Here is a 12,104-nt window from a genome sequence, read left to right on the forward strand (position 1 = left end):
GACTCAGGGGCACATTTATCAAAGATCATTTGAGGTAAATTCCCCGAAAACACCTGTTTTCGGGGGTTTACCTCAAATACTTAGTATCCCCTGAATGTATGAAGGAGGGACCGCAGCAGGTATCTCCGATACCTGCTGCGATCCCTCCATAGCCGCCGGCAGCCGCCTCCCCCATAGGTTTCTATGGGGGATGCGATGCTGCCAAATGTATCAATATCGGGAATGCGCTGTGTCCTATGGGCACTTACCGCATTTGAGCCGGCGGAGGGATCTTCCAGATCCCTCCGCCGGCAATGGGCGCCGCTCATGTGCAGTCCGCAGGACTGCGCATGCGCAGCAGCCCGGAATGCGCTCCGGCCACATCGCAGGGACAGGCTCTTTTCGGAGCCCGTCTCCGTGCATGTGCCGGGTCATACATTCGGCCGGTATGATCGCATTTTGCAATGCGATCATGGGCGATACTGCATACCCTGATCGCATTGCAAAATGCGATCCTTAATAAATGGGCCCCTCAGCTTGATCCTGCATCAGAGGCGCCATGGTTGTTTTAATAGCTTGAACTATGGGCCTGATTCAGACCCACTCGCGAGCGGCTGTCCGCTCGCAAGTGGGTCGATGGTCTGCACTGAGCATGCGCACGACGGAGGGAGCTCCGTCGTGCGCATGCGCCAGACACGACGAGCGAAGGACTTTCCTTCGCTCGTTGTGTCCGATCAAAGGGGGCGTGCTGTCAATGTTGATTGACAGCACGCCCCCTTTGGTGGGCGTGCCGGGGGCGTGCCTCCCTGACGGGGGCGTTCCCACGGGAACGCCTCCCATCAGAAGCCGGCCCACTGACATCACTAGTGATGTCAGTGGGAGTGATTTTGGCTCTGATAGAGCCAAAATCACTCCGGAGCTTGCGGTTGAAAACCTCAACCGCAGGCTCCGGCTCGCAATTTCGATGGTCGCGATGGTCACGACCATCGCGGCCAACAAAATGCACGCTCGTATAGCCTGTGGGTGGTGACCCACAGCTATACGAGCGTCCAGGAGGACGCTCCATGAAAATGGAGCCCGGCCCTCATGCAGAGCGTGCGCTCTGCTCAGAGCGTACGGCTCTGAATGAGGGCCTATGTCAGCATAAGTGGCTAAAGCATGAGGAGGGCTTTCCAGGGCCTTGGAAGCAGTCTGTGAGGAAGAGGCAGAGGAGGCTGGGTGTGGTGACTGTGTGTGAGTTGTGACCATCTTTGATTCACCCCTCACCTTTTCTTGCTTCTGGTGCTGCTGTTTAGGGGGCATGAGAGGTGTAAAATACTTCTCCATGCACAGCCAAAATGTTCCTTACAATAGCGGTGGCAAAGTCCCGACTTTTCAGACCCTCAGGAGGTCTGGGAGCAGTGTAAAAGCTGCAGCTATAAGGGAGCTGTTTCAGACTGCAGCCATCTCTCACGGGGGCGGAGCCAGAAGTCTTTTGTTTTTATTTTTAAACACAGAAGCACAGACGGGTCTCACTGACCCATCCGTGCTTCTGTGTTTGTTTGTTTTAAACACAGATGCAGGTATCACTGAATGTTCAGATCCGAGCCTACATATGTGTGCTGCTACCTCCCCTGGGTCCTAACGCCTACACCACCGCCACCGCTAACGCCCACTACCGTCCTCAGTTCCTGGCTGCAGCTAATGCCAGCTAACCCCTACCCCCTCTCCCCCGTATCCCAGCCCTAGCAAATGCCGGCTTCCTGCCCCCCAGTCCCGGCGCCCGCTACCGCCCGCAAATGACGCCCATCTTACTGCACCCAAGTGAAGCCACTATGACTACACCTGCTGGAGGCTCCTATTGAGGCTGCGCAACAAGTTGAAAAGTCCTATCTCTACAATGGCGCATTCTTGAGGTAATAGTTTAAAAACTGAAACTTTCTAATTTACCTGAACCTCAAAAGCACGTACCCTGGCACAATAGCTACCTAATAAAACAAACCCCAAGTCTAAATTCGCCACCTTCCCTGGGTTTTGCCTTCCCAAAAAAAAACCCATAGACTACAGCAGAAAAGTTGTCCTAATTGAGAATGTCAGAAAAAATGTGACAGTTGGAGCTTTAGATTACTCCCAAATCCTAATTTTTTATGTTTATGCCCTGAAATTTGGCATGCAGCAGTTCTACCCGCCCCTACCAAATTTCAACTCGGTACCTCTTATAGCTATTGAGGTGTAGCCCCTTAAACACCCTGCCCCCCTTCAGAATTCTCTGTGGAGAAATCTGTTTTTTTAGATGCAGCCTTAATATAAGAGGACGACTGTGCCCTTATAATATATATGCCTTTATATATAGCTATACACACACACACCTGATAGCTTTAGACTGCCTCTGCTCTTCTTCAGAGTCTCTCTGCCAGACTCCAAAAGTAAAGAGGCCTATCCACTAGGCGACCTGAAAGACTGAACATCTAGCGTTCAGACCTTCAGGTCGCCGAGGTGTGGTGCCCACACTGAATGGCATTCACTGAACGTCATTCAGTGCAGGAGCCCGACCTCCTATCTCTGAACCAGCCGAACTTGACGAGCGTCGTCAGGTTGACAGGCATGTTCAGTAGATAGTCGGGGTCGGCAAGGACCCAGCGTGCACGTGCATCGCTGGTCCTAGCCAGCTATCCATTACACGACTTTGTGAACAATGCGTATGTGAATGTTACAACAAGCCTTTACATACTGAATCAATGTGTATTTAAGAAAATACAGTGGTGCTTCAAACTTTGTGAACCCTTCAGAATTTTCTATAGTTCTGCTGAAGGAATCGGTATGTAATGCCACCGGAGATAATGCCGGCGGACTTAATACTGACGCTGAAAGCTCAAACCGTCAGGATCCCAACTGGGGTTGGTACGTGCCCTAACCCTCCCCTCTCCCCCCTAATCCTCCCTTAGTGGTGCCTAAGCCTAACCTCTCCCCGGTGATGCCTAAACCTAACCCCCCTCCCCGCACCCTAACCCTCCCGGGGTGGTGCCCTCCTAACCCCCCTGGGAGTACCCTAACCCCCCTCCCGGCTAAGTGCTAACACTGCCCGGCTTACCGTCATTCAGGAAGCCATCTGTCTAAATTCCAGCATCGGGTTCTAGATGGGCGTTGGGATTTCGACACCTGTCTTTGGTCCTGCATTGAGATTTAGAAACCAGGATTTAGTAGACTGCTTTCCGGCTGTCTGCATTTTGACCGCATCCCCTGCTGAAAATTGGCCTAAAGCTACCTCAGACTTTCACACAAGTACTAAATGTGAGCTCTTACGAGCAGGTCCCTCTACCCTCTTGTGCTTCTCCCTACTTTAGTTTCATCTACTTCTTACTCACCACTAGGGCATCTAACTATTGGTTGCTCATGCTCTGTTGCTTATCTGGGTGTTATGGTCGCTAATGTAGCAATGTATATTATCCATGTCCTGGTCCTGTATTGTTTTGTTCTGTAAGTCACTGGTCAACAATTTATTTATGTACTTTGTAAGGCGCTGCGGAACACTTGTGTCGCCATATAAATAAATTCTAATAATAATAATAAAAGTAGAGAGTAAAAAGTTAAAGACAACCAAATCAAACAAATGAGACAAAAAAATTATACGTGCTCATTTTTTTTATTTTTTAAGAAAATTATCCAATATCACATATCTGTGAGTGTCAAAAGTAAGTGAACCTTTAGGCTTAGCATATTTTGAATTTGAAGGTGAAATTAGAGTCAGGTATTTTCAATCTATGATGTGACAATCAGGTGTGAGTGGATAACCTGTCTTTTTAAAAGGGATCTATCAAAGTCAGATGTTCACAACACATTTGTTGAAGTGTACCATAGGAGATTTCTGAGGACCTCAGAAGAAGAGTTGTTGATGCTCATCAGGCTGGAAAAGTTTAAAAAACCATCTTTAAAGAGTTTGGACTCAACAGTCAGATTGTGTACACATGGAGGAAATTCCAGATCATTATTATTACCCTCCCTAGGAGTGGTCGACCAACAAAAATCACGCCAATAGCAAGGCGTCTAAAGGTGTGTACACACGGTACGATATTGTGAATTATATGAACGATAATAATATATGCATCTGGCCCAGGACGACTTTACATCATTGACGGGACAATGAATTCTGAATTATACCAGAATATTCTAAATGAAAATGTCAGGACATCTGTCCAAGATCTGCATCTCAAGAGAATGTGGGTCATGCAGCAAGACAACAACCCAAAGCACACGTCATTCTACTAAAGAATGGTTAAATAAGCATACATTTAAAGTTTTGGAATGGCCAAGCCAAAGTCCTGACCTTAATCCAATGGAAATGTTGTGGAAGGACCTGAAGCGAGCAGTTCATGGGAGGAAACCCACCAACATAGCAGAGTTGAAGCTGTTTTGTACGGAGGAAGTGGGTAAAATTCCTCCAAGCCGATGTTCAGGACTAATCAACAATTACATTTAGAAGCAGTTATTGCTGCACATGGGGATCATACCAGATACTGAAAGCAGAGGTTCACTTTTCAAAGGTTCAACATACTTTTGACAGATTTGTGATATTGGATCATTATCCTTAATAAAAAAAATTAGCATGTCGATTTTTTTGTCTCATTTGTTTGATTTGGTTCTCTTTATCTACTTTTAGGTTTTGTGTGACAATCTGAGGTATTTTTAGGACAAATTTCAGCAGAAATATAGAAAATTCTGAAGGGTTCACAAACTTTCAAGCACCACTGTAAATGACTGTAGATGTAGAATATAAGCTTTTTGGAAATGAAATGTACTTGCTCAATAAAAGGAAGGTCACCTATACATGTTTATAAATCAGGATTATAAACAGTCCCTTGAGTGTTCAGTAGAGAAGTACTGTAGTTGAATTGTCACTTCTTAGTTTGCACAGAGAGCTTATTGACATATAGCCCTGTGATGAATGCAAGAACTTTCCAAATATGAGTCTATAACTGCCTTGCTGCTATTGGATAACAGACTAGCCAGTGACACAGTGATATGTGAACAACGCCTAACTTGTGGCTTCACTCTATATACAGAAGAAATGGGTGTGTTCTTGTCATGTGCTGATTTTTCATGTGTCATAAAGACCTGCTGCTGAACCCATGAGAACAACCTGAGCCTGCTGTCACATTACCAGCTGTATCACGTCCTCTCAGTCCTGGCACACCAAGCAAAGTGCATGTACAAGCAGCACAGAACTGATTACGGTAAAGTGAAACTTCATATCTATGTTTGCCAATTGCTTGTTTTAACCCTTTAAGCAATAAAAAATAATGACTTTATACTAGAGGTCATGTAAAAGTTAATTTAATTTTATTCATGTACAGTATAAAGAACTAGATTTGGGTTCACATAAACTTTCAGGTATCTCAATGGTAAATAAAAGTTATCCAGTTGGAGGAGCATAGAGTTACATTGCCCTGGTTCTATGTGCACCAGTGTTTCTTTCTCTTATGTTGATTGGCCAGCAGTTGTAAAAGAGCTGTTATATGTGATCATTCTGACTGACTCTTATGAGCCTAAATTTTAGATTAGATTATTTTATAGCTTTTTGGGTAGGGACAGGATTTTCATGGGGAAATTGCATTTTAAGTATTTCATAGATGAAAAGGTCCGATATACAATTTATAGCATACTATAAATATAATATAAATGCAAAACTATAAATGCTAAAAAAAACATAAGGCTTGATGGACGCAATGCTGATGTGCGATTATCAGTGGTCTGCGCATGCGTCTGAGTCGCATTACACATGCGTCACTTTCCATTACCGTCGTCATTGTCATTTGCAGTGAGGATTTATTTGCAAAGTGACTGACGGGAAGGGACAGTTTGCGGAGAGGTCGCAACACAAACGGGCGTGTCTCAGACTGTGCCTGCGATCCCGTATGCAGTGAAAATGGCTCTAGCATCTCAGTCCCGTTGACCATTCCGCACGACCATAGGGTTACTCAGCAGTCTGTTAATCGACTGATCTGTGTCCAAGCTGCATCTTTCTATGCAGCCATTTGGATTTGAGACGCCGCAGGGATCTCAATACAAATCCCGGTGGCTGCGAAGTGTGCATATTTTTCGCACAGCTGCTGTGTATACATTTGCAGCTGCAGCGGCATTAGTGTGGGATGTAGCTCATAACCTTGCGGACAAGATATCGACGGTCATCATATATCGAAGCAGGCATCCCACCGCCAGGCAAAATGCTGACTATCTCTGCATGAATCAGGATACCGGCGTTGGAATCCTGATACCCGATCGTAAGAGACAGGAGGCAGGTAAGTATGAGCTGCGCCGGGGGGGTTAGGTTTAGGCACGTCCTGGTGGATTTAGGGTTAGGGGAGGAGAGGGGGGATTAACGTTAGGCACCACCGGGGAAGGTTAGGGATAGGCACCCCTCGGGAGGGTTAGCTTTAGGGTACAAAAAGGGGGGGTTAAGTTTAGGCACTCCCGGGAGGACTTAGGGTTAGGCACCACCCTGGGAGTTTTAGGGTTAGGCACCACTAAGGGAGGGTTGGGGGGGGACAGGGGAGGGTTAGGATACTTATCTTCCTTCATCGGGATCTCCTCCTGTCGGGATTCTGCGCTTGGGATTTGAAAGCCGCTGGTATTTCAATCCCATTCCCATTAGTGTACATCTCTGAATCAGGCCCATTTACATTTACAACCCATGTTTTTTTCCTAAAACATCTTCCAATAGTCAGATTAAAAACTGCTGTGTACTCCTGCCTGTTTGGTCAGACATTTATTTATTTATTTTCCCTGACTTACAAACCAACATTAATCACAGTAATTGCTAATGATACAGTATATCTATGTGTTTCAGTAACCCATTTTAAATAAGGTACACTTAGTAGATACTGATTTTCATAGGTAGTCGGCAGTAAAGAGCATGATTCAGAGCCGCAAGCAATGCCGATGTACACCGAGTTGTGCAATTTTTTTGATACTGAAAGTCCCTAAAAACTCCTATGGCACACGCATTACACAGAGTGTACGCACAAAGGCGCTGTTGCGAATGAGACACATGGTATCAGAAATGTCTTGGAAAAGTGCTGTGTGTTCCTGGGTGAACAGGTGCACGGAGTTGGTCCATCTTATTGGCATATTATGGGAGTGTCACAGGTGAATCAATGAAGTGTTTGTGCACACCATACTTGCCGACAAGGCGCAGCCAGGTAGGCGTAGCGGGGAGGCGTGGCACGGCATAGGTGAGGCATGGCAGGGGACATGATGCCGAACTGAGGGTGGAGCGGGGAATGACAGCGCAATCATGTCATTGTGGCCCAGCCCCCACTACACAATGCAGAGATTACCAACACTGTGAAGCAGGGGCCAGGACCATGATGACGCAATTCAGCACGATTTGCATAAGGGGGGGTGTTTGTGCCAGTGCGGGGGTCCGGATGTTATGTGGTCGATCAAGAGCGGTGTACACAGACACTCAGTCATTCACTCTGGAGGCCATACTCAGATAGAAAATCTGCACTTGTCATAAGACTGGTGCAAGTTTCCATCTAAAAATGCCCCAGGCAGTATTACAGCATGTACGAATGCTGAAAGCACATTTATAGGCATGGATGTACACAAGAGGACAACTTTGTAGCACCATTCAGGGCCATAGAAAGCTGGCCCGGGGGGGGGGCTAATCACAGAAGGGTGGCCACAACCCGTTATAAAAAACTATTTCTGCGTGCGATAAGGGGGACGGTGTGAACCTATCAGCCAGGAGCATATCCAGTGGGGGAGGCGCAATCAGTGTGATCACTCCCCCACCCCACCCCTGCAAAGGCTGCTCAGTGCTGCTGCTCAGCGGAAGCAGTCTCCTTGGTCCCACTGCAGCCTACAACACAGCAGCATGTGCTGGGCTGCTGATAGGCAGGGCCGCCATTAGGGGGGGGACTGCTGAGTCTGGAGTCCCGGGCCCAGGCAGAGAGGGGGCACACACAGGAATGGACCTACAAGTGATGCAGCAGGTGCCCCTTGGGAGTAATGGCCTGCACGTAGCAGATCCTTATCACTGAGGATCTGCACCGCAGCATCGGGCAGTGATGAATGATCATAGCTTCCTTTACTACCTGGTGGCTGGCTCCTCCCCCAGACCAGCCACCTGACAATTAACTCAGAGCAGCTCAGCATATGCCTGACTGAGCAGTGTGACTAGCACACACCAGTCTGCCCACTCGGACTACAGTACTCTTGGATAGTCTACAGGTGCGTACACACTAGACGATTTGCTCCATGAGCGAAATCATCTAGTGTGTCCCCGGCATGGGTGTGATCAGTGTCGTTAATGACACTGAGCACAAACACTGAACGATATCGTTCAGTGCCTGGCTCCCTCTCTCATGAACATGCAACAACCTGACAATATCGTCAGCTTGGTCTGCATCTTCAGGCGATTAACGACAAAGACAAATGACCAGCGGGAGCACACATCGCTGGTCGTTGGTTATCGTTCATTGTTTTGGCGCAAAAAATGAACGATATTTTGGACGACTGAACTATAACAATATCGTTATAGTTCCGTCGTCCAAAGTATCGCCTAGTGTGTACGCACCTTAAATACTCCCCCTTGCAACAGGCATCAGTGAGGGTCTCTCAGCGCACTGACACAGAGGTAAGTTAACTAGGGAGGGGATGTGGGGTGCACCACTGAGAGAAAGCAGGGGGGGCACTAACAGATAGAAGGGAATGTCTGTGAGTCTGGGGGGGCACCGACAGAGGCAAATGTCTGTGTGTGTGGGGGATGGCACTGACAGATAGAGGGGAATGTGTGTGCGTGGGGGGCACTGACAGATAGAGGGGAATGTGTGTGTGTGGGGATACTGGCAGACAGAGGGGAATGTGTGTGTGTGTGTGTGTGTAGGGCCGGCAACAGAAATCTTGGGGCCCGGTACACTGATGTCTCTGGGGGCCCCACCTTCTCACCACCACCCCGATCCCGTACATAACTCCCCTGCATGTGTGATATGTGAAGCATGGTCATGTCAATTGAAAGAAATACCAGCCTTTAAATAAAGTAAAAATACACTATGGGCCTGATTCAGACTTGGGAATAGAGTGAGATATCCCTCTCCACTGTGAACCTGAACAATCCATATTGCAATGCAAGAGGTGTAAATACATAAATTTTTTTACATGTGGGGTAAATACTGGCTGCTTTTGCATGTAGCCCACAAATAATACACAGCTTTATTATTACTCTACGATGTAGATGTTAGTTTGGAAACACTCCTCCCAAATCTAAATCTCTCTGCACATTTTAAATCTGCCCCACCTGCAGTGCAGCATGGTTTCACCAAGATGATCAGTTGAGAGAGATATCTCAATCTGGGCCTGATTCAAAGCCGGACGCTCTGAATGAGCGCCCGCTCTGAATCAGGGCGTGTTTTTTTTAATAGCGAAGCGGCCTTTTGGACGCTCGCATAGCTGTGGGTTACCACCCACAGCTATGCGAGCGTCCATGATAATGGTCGCGATGGTCAAGACCATCGGGCTTGCGACGAGACCCTTGTGGTAGGGTCTCGCTGCCGCAAGCCCTGGAGTGCTTTTGGCTCTATCAGAGCCAAAATCACTCCCACTGACATCACTATGATGTCAGTGGGGCCGGACCCAGACGGTAGGCGTTCCCATACGGTAGGCGTTCCCATGGGAACGCCTCCGTCTGGGCAGCCACGCCCCCGGCACGCCCACCAAAGGGGGCGTGCTGTCAATCACCATCAACAGCACGCCCCCTTTTGTGCGAGACCCATAACGACGGCTACCACGTCGTTATTCGGGTCTAGCGCATATGCATTTGGGAGACATCGACCCGCTTGCGAGCGCATAGCGCTCGCGAGCGGGTCTGAATGAGACCCTCAGAGCCGGACGCTCTTTCAGAGCACTCGCTCTGAATCAGTGCCCGCCTATTGTATTTTTAGAGTGGCCTCCTGACCGCTCATATAGCTGTGGGTGACCACCCACAGCTATAGCGAGCGGCCAGGAAGATGGTCACGATGGTCAAGACTATCGGGCTTGCGACGAGACCCTTGTGGTAGGGTCTCGTTGCTGCAAACCCTGGAGTGCTTTTGGCTCTATCAGAGCCGAAAGCACTCCCACTGACATCACTTGTGATGTCAGCGGGGCCGGCCCCAGACAGTAGGCGTTCCCATGGGAATGCCTTCGTCTGGCCAGCCACGCCCCCGGCACACCCACCAAAGGGGGCATGCTGTCACTCACCATTGACAGCACGCCCTCTTTGTAGCGATACCCGGAGCGACGGTTTGCCCGTTGCTATCCGGGTCTCGCGCATACGCACGACGGAGCCGCCTCCGTCGTGCGCATGCGCACTGGGCCAACATTGATCCGCTTGGGTTTAAGTTGCATCCAGCAAGCAGGACATGGCCCTTCGGTCAGGTATGAAAGAAGCACTAGCAAGGTTTCTGTATTTGGATATTGTACCAAGGCATAATCCTCAGCGCGTCACTCACTGCACACCTGACGTCTGACCGCACGAGAAGTCAGGGGAAGTCATTGCTGTGGTGAGTAACGGCCGATCTTAGGCCGAAAGCTGACAAGGGGCATGTGCGGGGATCACTGAAAGAGAAAGAGGGGAATGTGGAGGGGATCGCTGAGAGAGAGATAGGAAAATGTGGAAGAGGTCGCTGAGAAAGAGGGGAATGTAGAGGGGATCGCTGAGAGAGAGGGGAACGTGGAAGGGATCGCTGAGACAGACAGAGGGGGCGAATGTAGAGGGGATTGCCGAGAGGGGAATGTGTAGGGGGTTCCTGGGAGAAAGAGGGGAATGTGGAGGGGATCCTTGATAGAGAGAGGGGAAAGTAGAGGGGTGTAATTGAGATGGGGGAATGCAGGGGGATCTCTGAGGGAAATGGAGGGATCGTTGAGAGAGTGAAATGTGGGGGGATTACAACTGCCTGATACAATAAAGTTAATTTTTTTATTGAGGCAAGGCATGCATGACGCCATTATATCATACACTCTGCACCACTGACAGAGGATCCGGCCACAGCGTGAAGAGGAGCAGCCAGAAGATACAAGAGAAGGTAAATGTCTGTGGGCTGCAGGGGGCAGAATAGAGACAGTGGGGTGCTGGCTAGGGAGAGAGTTGCAGAAACACGAGGGGGGCTGTCTATTTTATGAGTCCTGGGCCCCACGATTTCTGATGACAGCCCTGCTAACAGGTAAGAGGGAGGAAAGGAAGGGGGCAGCGGACCCGGGCTCCGGCCGAGTCCCTCCATCAAGCCCGGGCCTGGGTAATTAGAAACCCCTCTCCTCTCAGCTCCCCTGTCGGCATTTGCATAAAATTGCAGACGGTTGATCACAAACAGTTGCGGCAGTGGCTGCATTCATTACTGAATCAGGCAGTGTGTGTGTTAAAACAAAAACACATTTGAAGTCTAGTCACCACTGAGAACCTGTAACAGCAAATATCATGGTGGTATTTATTCCATTTTTTTTAAACAAATAGTATTGGCTATCGGAAAGAGAAGAGAATCTAATTGAATTAGACATAGTGCCATGACCCCCTGCTGGGCATATATGTAAAACGTATGCGCATACATATTTGTTACACTCACTACAAGTCAGTATTAACACTGCCAATCTTGATTGGTATAGGTCAAGATAAATTTAAACTTTTTTTTTTTTAAATAAGTTTAATAGAAAATTCAGAAATCATTTTTTAATGATTATACTAGTAAATATGTGAGAATGTTCCCAAAAACTAGTTTTCAAACGTCTACTTTGCTTTTTACTTAAGACACATACAGTATATGACTGTTAGTGGCAATGGTGAAGATAATTAGGATTTATCATCTAGAATATTTCTTCTCTCTCTAATCTCTATATATTATGCATTTTTATTGATATTCAGTAAGTATGTAAGATATGTTGTAGAGTGATTTCTAATTTATTGCAGGGCTAAGCAGGTTAATCTCTACCCATGGGCGTATTTATAATGGGGTGCAGTGCAAGGGGCCCACACCACACACCCTACACCCATTCACAACCCTCCATCAGTGCTGCAGAAATCACTGGGAAAATGGCACAGGCACCATTTTCCTGAAGATTTGTGCATGTGCAGTACTGATATCACTGTGAAAATAGAGCAGGCACCATAGCCCAGA

At 47.9% G+C, this 12,104-nt stretch overlaps 1 protein-coding gene across 1 annotated transcript in view; it reads left to right on the top strand.

The window, feature by feature from the left end:
- Nucleotides 1-5,056: 5,056 nt before the first annotated feature.
- The window catches only part of PPM1K (protein phosphatase, Mg2+/Mn2+ dependent 1K), a 37,309-nt gene continuing 30,261 nt past the window's right edge, over nucleotides 5,057-12,104 (top strand). Inside the window, exon 1 of the mRNA XM_088464444.1 lies at nucleotides 5,057-5,189. The gene's annotated coding sequence lies outside the window, so the exon portion shown is untranslated. The remainder of the gene's footprint in view (nucleotides 5,190-12,104) is intronic.

This window comes from Taudactylus pleione, unplaced genomic scaffold (assembly GCF_031769625.1).
Source record: "Taudactylus pleione unplaced genomic scaffold, aTauple2 ptg000055l, whole genome shotgun sequence".
Taxonomy (NCBI): domain Eukaryota; kingdom Metazoa; phylum Chordata; class Amphibia; order Anura; family Myobatrachidae; genus Taudactylus; species Taudactylus pleione.